This window comes from Callospermophilus lateralis, unplaced genomic scaffold (assembly GCF_048772815.1).
Source record: "Callospermophilus lateralis isolate mCalLat2 unplaced genomic scaffold, mCalLat2.hap1 Scaffold_52, whole genome shotgun sequence".
Classification (NCBI taxonomy): domain Eukaryota; kingdom Metazoa; phylum Chordata; class Mammalia; order Rodentia; family Sciuridae; genus Callospermophilus; species Callospermophilus lateralis.
The window spans coordinates 4,311,669-4,319,440 of NW_027514454.1; the positions used below are offsets into that span (position 1 = coordinate 4,311,669).

The 7,772-nt window shown below is 38.3% G+C and overlaps 1 pseudogene; it reads right to left on the bottom strand.

Annotated features, from left to right (window-relative positions):
• Positions 1 to 6,563: 6,563 nt before the first annotated feature.
• LOC143390248 (C-X-C chemokine receptor type 4 pseudogene) lies at positions 6,564 to 7,461 on the bottom strand (annotated as a pseudogene).
• Positions 7,462 to 7,772: the final 311 nt, after the last annotated feature.

Here is a 7,772-nt window from a genome sequence, read left to right on the forward strand (position 1 = left end):
TATACAACACACTTATACATACATATATAAAATATGTATTTACATATATAATATATATGTATGAAAGGAAGTTTAGTTTATATATATATAAAGGTGAAATTCCCTTTGGCAGCTTTACTTATAATTATCACATGTTTTTGTTAAATTCATTTCATTTATCTTCCCCTTCCTTCCTCCCTCACTTCTGTTTTCTCATTACTCCACTGATCTTCCCTGTATCTCTATGATATCTGATCTCCTCCCTAACTGCCTTCTTTACTTTTTTTGCTCTAGCTTCCACATACAATCCACCCTTTATTTTCTGAGCCTGGTTTATTCCACTTAGCATGATTTTTTCCCATTTCTGTCCATTTACCAGCAAATGCCATTATTTTGTTGTTCTTTAGGTTGAGCAAAACTCCATTGTGTATGTATATTTTCTTAATCTATTCATCTATTGCTGGGCATCTGGTTGATTCCATAACTGGCTGTTGTGAATTGTGCTGCTACAAACATTGAGGTGACTGTATTGCTATAATATGCTGAATTTTGTTCTTTTAGGAAAATACTGAAGACTGGGGTAGCTGGGTCATATGGTGGTTCCATCCTTAGTTTTTTGAAGAATCTCCACACTGCTCTCCAGAGTGGTTGTATTAATTTGCAGTCCCAGCAACAATATATGAGTGTACTTTTTTTTCCCTACAATGTAAGAGTATACATTTTTTCACCAGCATTTATTATTATTCATGTTCTCGATCGTTGCCAATCTGACTGGAGTGAGATGAAATCCTAGTGTAGTTTGCATTTCCCTAATTGCTGGAGAAGATCAGCAAGGTTTTCAGTGGCAATAATGGCATGAGCTGCCAGCAGTAGCTTCTCCCAGATCCTCTTCAGATTTATGATGTAGCTGCCACCATTTTTCCTTTTGAAGACATATTGTTCCATTAGGAAATCAAGATTGGTGCCACCCAAGTGGGTTCATGCTGCAAGGAATTTGAGAACATCCTCCTCCTTCATTTGCAGGACATTAAGGGCTCTGATATTGTGACAGTTTCCCTTTAAGTCACAACAGGAATTAGGATGCTGCCATATGAACCCTTCTTGGGTGACGTGGAGAGCCTGAATATCTTTAATCTGCAGTTGGTTGAATCCATGGATGTGGAATCTACGGGGATGGAAGGTCAACAGTAATAGGAAGATTGAATTGCAAACTGGAAACTGGGTAGAAACTTTGATTTCTTAAAATGTTGAAAATTAAAAGTCTGAAATTTGTTTAGCTAATTTTCAGGCATATCTAGAATATTAAAGAACTACACCTTCCACTTACTGTGAACAGCTTTCATACCTGCCTGGTCCAGAGTGTTGTTTAATAAATGATTGTGAAAGAATGAAGGAAGCCAAATCATACATGCAAACATGAATTAGAATGCTTAGAGAATGGTGTGTGCTCAGAAATAGAAATTTATGGAAGTCATTTGTTCATTCAACAAAATATTTTGAACTCCTACTGTGTGCAAGGCACAGTGTATCAGGTTCATCTGAACTCCTTTTTATTACAACTGTTAATAGTGAAACTCTAAAATGTTGGTGTCTGCTTTGTACATCAGGTGAGTGTCTAGTATTCAACGTTGAAGAGTATTGAAGAGTATGAAGGATCCTTCTGACATTGTGGTTATTGTGCTGAATATTGTTTAACACCATAGCAATTAATAAAGTCCCACTAGTGCTTCAAAGGTCTCACTTGGGTGTAAGACTGCCTGGGTTAAAATCCAGGCTTTATCATTCATTAAATATGTGATAACAGGTCAAATTTAAGCAACTTCTATGAGTCAGTTTCCCCATCTATAATAGGCAAATAATAGTACTATGTAACAGTTATTGAATAATGAATAATCAAAGTGCTTGGTGTATAGAAATTCCTCAAGGTACATAATAACTGTTAATGTTATCACATAGGACTTGACCTGGAAATAGAAAAGAGAGAAATTTGGACTAAATATATAGAGCACTTCAAGGTATGCCCTAGAATTTAGAGGTTCTTTTTTAATGTTATTTGTAATGGGCATAGAATAAAAAGCATAGCCCTTTTATTTATAGTTTAACTTTTTTGATAGTATCCTTGCCTAAAAGTGGAAAGAGCAATATCTAACTGGTAGGAGTTCTTGTAATCTGAGTATGTTAGTGCCTGGGATGTAATGGCTCTCAGTATGTATTACTTTCTTTCTGTTAGAGTCAAATATGAGGAAGTAATTCCTTTTAATTTACAGTGTTGATGAGCTGGGTTCTGGTTAGTTGAACTGTAATATGTAAATGAATTTAATCGTGGACTACCTCTGCCAGATAAACATTTCACACCTGGTACAGACACTTTTGTTTGTCTGATTTTGAAAAATGCTTTCCCCTTCTGAGCCCCTTTAACATTGTGGATCCCTCAACTCGGCCTGTAATCAACTTGCATTTTCACTTGAAAGGATTTTTCAGATGATTTAGAAGATTTTAATTGTTGGACTTAATAGGATTGATTTAAATTAATCCGAGTCAGTTGCAGACAATGGAAGGATGAGCTGGTACCACATCATTCCTTGTTTATTTTTCAAATAAAAGGAGAAAAATGGGAAGTGTTCCAAATTGAGTCACAGGCACTGATGAGGATTAAATGAGTAAACACTGTAGGTTTTAGAGAGAAAAAAACTTGAAGGGAATCAGAGAATCTTTAGCAGTCACCCTTTTAGCATTTATTGTCCCGTGTGGGATAGTTTCCTAGCATGGGATGCAGCATCCTGTCAAGAAATAGAGGAGACCTGGTGAGGGACTGCTTTCAGGTTCATAGATGGTGCCTTGAAGTCATATTCTCACATGGTGGAAGGGGCTAACTGGGTTTCTGTGGTATCTTTTCTAAGGGTACTAATCCCAATGATTAGGGCTATGCCCTTATGACCTAATCACTTCCCAAAGGCCCTACCTTGTAATACCTTCATCTTGGAGGTTAAGATTTCAACATAGGAATTTTGGTAGGATATAAACATTTACACCACGGCAGATTCAAGCTCTTTGTGGATTCATGTTATTTTCCAGAATTATACTGATGTGTGTGTGTGTGTGTGTGTGTGTGTGTGTTGCTGGGGCGCTCTATCACTGACCTACAACCCAAGCTCCTTTTTAATTTTATTTTGAGACAAATTCTCATTAAGTTGCCAAGGCTGAACTCAAACTTGTAATCCTCCTGTCTTAGCTTCCCAAGTGGCTGGGATTACAGGTGCATGCTACCACAACTAGCCTGGAGAAATCTTTATTTTGATAATCACTGTAACCTTAAAAAAGGGTTCTCAATTTGACCACTACTATAGATGATTCTTTGTTGTGGATGCTGTCCTCAGTTTTGTAGGATACTTAGCAGCATCTCTGGCCCTGTACACTAGATGCTAGTAGCACCTCATCTGTAGTGCCCATGTTTCCAGACCTTACCAAATTTTCCCTGGGGGGAAAATTGCCCCAGTTGAGGACCATTGCTTTTAAAGAATTCATTTCAACGACTTCATTGATCCATGAGGCACTAATATCTCTCTTAGGCTATGCTCTCAGAAAAGTCATTCATCTGGCTACTTGTGGATCTCTCTGGCACTAAGAGGCTTGGGCACATTGGCAGCCAGGTGGAAGATGGCCTTAAAGTGGGCTGGGCAAATCCTTATGATGCCAGGCTGCAATGCTGCATTTCTGTTAGGGCATACTGGATTGTGTCCCAAAGTAATTTGGATTTTGGTTTTAGGGTTCCTTGCCCCTCCTTAATAAGTATTATCTGGGAACAATAAAATTCAATTATTTTGGGGAGTCTTTATTTAGTGTCTGATGATATGCCAGAAGAAAGTCACAATTAGTTTGATTATTAAAACAAAGCCTGCGTTTTCTTAAAAGAATACCCTGGAATCATTATTTTAACATAGCCACAAAAGGAGCTGGGAAGCCCACAATAAGGGAGATAAATTACCAAGTGGCAGTTTAAGAAAACAAAAGTTTTTCAAGATAAAATCATCCGCATTCCTCCCTAGTTACTGACTTAATGTTATTAACAAGTCAGATGTCATATCTATGCCATTATTGGCATGCATACAATTTAAATATTTTAGTTTTCATTATGCAATTGCATCTACATTACTGACCTTCAAGGGCCCCATTCACAGGGGTAGAGGAGAAGGAACAATCACCTACTTCATGAGAGGGTGGCTAGCCAACTGGCTTTCCCTGCATTGTCAGACAAACTACCACATAGGGAAGGCTTTGGAGCTACTCTGATCATAGCAGGGTAGGGATAGAATGGGGGTGGGGAGAGCCTTTTGGTGCAGGGAGAGAGCCAAAGCTTTTTTTTCCCCCTTTTGAAAAAGAGCTATCCCACCTTTGTTCCAAGGGAGAATGAAATATCCATTAAGACTGGTGACACTGGGAATTTTGTTTCAGCTCAGTTCCCTTTGTTGTGACTCCACGGCAAAGGAGAGGAATTTGGGGTAAGAAGGTTTTCAAGCCAAGATGAGAAAAAAAAGGAATTCCTTCCAAGGATTTCTTTTATTGTCTCTCAGAGAATAAATATTTATAGCGAAGGTTCAAGTGAAGTCTGTCACAGTGGTCATGGCTTTAAGACTGAACCTTTGGAAAGTCCATCTAAAACTATGCTTAAATGAAGGGTGATCCAATTAGGCTTCTAGGGAAAACCAAGAAACCTCAAGATAATTTCCTATCTCAAATCTAATTGTGTTCTCAAGTGGAATAGGAATACCAGTCTGAATTATCCCAGTTCCATAGACTGCAGCAAAAATGTACAGCCAAATTAGATTCTATTTTAAGTAATTAAGTTATTTCCCTTCACAGGATCTATAATTTGTCTTGAACAAATGTGATTTGCTTTAGAAAGATAAGGCATTGCAATTTTTCCTCCAAAATGGATTTTCTTTGCCAGAAACAATTACCACAAGTCGACCAAGTATTGCCTTCATTATATCCCACTCATTTTCTGAGTGCATGCCTGAAGCATTCTGTTCCAAAGTGAGGTAGGTATGGCCACTACAGTCTAGAAATTATCTTAAACTGGAGACCGGAGGTGAAATTTACTCAAGAGCCTGTGGCTTGCACAATGGTAGTGTAAATAACTAAGTGATATTACATAAGACTCCAAAATCTTGTGCAAAATATGGTAATGTGCAAAATATGGGCAATAAGGAGCTTGCTTCAGTAGACCTTTCTTTTGTGCTTTAAAAAGCACCAATATTAACTTTTAGCTGCTTGGCTGAGCCTTTCAAAGGAGGTATGAGATGTTGCAATAGATGAAGAATAAAAAAGTGTTAGAATTTGCATAGGAGATATTGCAAGAAGGGTATTTTGGGCATGGTTAATTTTATGAAGAAAACATTCACTTTTGGCCTTATTTTCAATAACAATTCAGTTGAGATATGACCAGGTGTTCTGGGGGACAATAGTGGGTAATGGTTAAGAACAAAAGCTGGAACAGTTAAGTAGTATCAGCTCTTGGCTCTACCTGTTAAAAATTCGAGTTCTGAAAAGTCTCTGAACCTCATTTCCCTCCTCTGTAAAAAGGGAGTGATGGCATCTATACAGAAAGCAAGAGTAAAATCCAAACACTACTTCATGATATTCCTTCTTCACATGTACATATCCTTCTGAAAGATGATCTTTAATAATGGGCACTGGATGAACATTTCCAGACTTCCATCAGAGTTGAAATCGTGGTTAGAGCTTTGGATGACTTATCGTGACTTAAGAGACATGTTTCCTAGTATGAAATATTGGCTCTGCTAATGATGACACGCCTTGGACCAAGTTACTTAGGCTTTCTGTGCCTCAGTTTCCTCCTCTATAAAATGTTAAGTAATAACAGAAGCAGAAACTAGTATAGATAAGTGTAAGTAAAATATTACCAGAAAAATACCTTTGCTTGTATTTGGTATGCCATAAACGTGTCTATTGTTTTTGTCTTCTGCCAACCAAGGGGATGTTAACAGAAACCAGAACAAAACACCAAGGAAGTTTATCATTTACTTTTATTAACAACTTAATACAAGACTGTACATTGTAGGTGCTGAAATCAACCCATTCCTGAAAACTGAAAAACCAGCATTTTTATACCACTTAAGACTTTGGTTATAAGTGCTGTCTTCTAGAGCAAAATCACACAGTGTAACCAAAGAACTTAAGAAAAGGGGAGGAAAAAAAAAGATGTTCCACTGGAATTGAAAGATTATTTATGCACAAACAGCTGAGGATAATTTCTAGCTTTACGTGATTCACTACACACTCTAGAATGTTCAGTTCCCTTTTCTAAAGTCCTACAACCAGACATACAGCAACTAAGAACTTGGCCACAGGTCCTGCCTAGACACTCATTAACATGAAATAAACAAAAAAAATATTTATATAAATAAGTCAATTAAACCTCACAAAAATTAAAAAAACACAATACAAAAATCCAACAGTCATTAAAAACTGTACAGTATTGGTCAGTCTTTTATATCTGAAAAACGTGTAACTTTAAAAAAGTTCTTTTTCATATTAAAAAAAAAAAGTCTTTTACATCAACGTTAGCTGGAGTGAAAACTTGAAGACTCAGACTCAGTTGAAACAGAAGAATGTCCACCTCGTTTGCCTTTGGAGAGAATCTTGAGGCTGGACCCTCTGCTCACAGAGGTGAGTGCATGCTGGGCTGAGGTTTTAAATTTGGCTCCAAGGAAGGCATAGAGGATGCCTTCCATAGGGATTCAGGCAACAGTGGAAAAATGCAAGGGCCTCGGTGATGGAAATCCACTTGTGCACAGTGTTCTCAAATTCACATCCTTGTTTGATGATTTCTAGAAGAATGAAAGAGTCGATACTGATCCCAATGTAGTAGGGCAGCCAGCAGGCAAAGAAAGCCAGGATGAGGATGACGGTGGTCTTGAGTGCCTTGCACTTCTGGTGGCCCTTGGAGTGTGACAGCTTAGAGATGATAATGCAATAGCAGGACAGGATGACAATACCAGGCAGGATAAGGCCAACCATGATGTGCTGAAACTGGAATACAACTACCCACAAGTCATTGGGGTAAAATTGGTCACAGATATATTTCCCTTCTGCCTCACTGATATTGGCAAAGATGAAATCAGGAAGAGTTAGCAGGAGAGCAGGGATCCAGACGCCAACATACACCGCCTTTTCAGCCAACAGCTTTCTTGGCCTCTGACTATTGGTGGCATGAACAATGGCCAGGTATCGGTCCAGACTGATAAAGGCCAGGATGAGGACACTACTATACAGGTTGACAGTATAGATGACATGAACTGCTTTGCATAGAAATTTCCCAAAGTACCAATTTGCCACAGCATCAACAGCCCAGAATGGAAGAGTGATGACAAAAAGGAGGTCAGCCACTGATAGATGCAGCCTGTACTTGTCCGTCATGCTTCTCAATTTCTTCTGGTAACCCATGACCAGGATCACTAATCCGTTGCCCACACTGCCAGTCAAAAAGATGATGGAGTAGATGGTGGGCAGGAAGATACGGTTGAAATGGGCACTTTCCTCCCGGAAGCAGGGTTCCTTTATAGAGTCATAGTCCCCTGAGCCCAATTCCTCTGAGTAGTTATCTGAGGTGTATATCTGCAAAAGAGGCAAGGGTACACATTCACTTCCAAGGTCAGCAGACACTACTCAACCCAAGTTTTAAAAAAATGTTTCTGGGTATTAAAAGCAAACAATTTATTGTGTGTGTTTGTGTATATATATATATATATATATATATATATATATATATA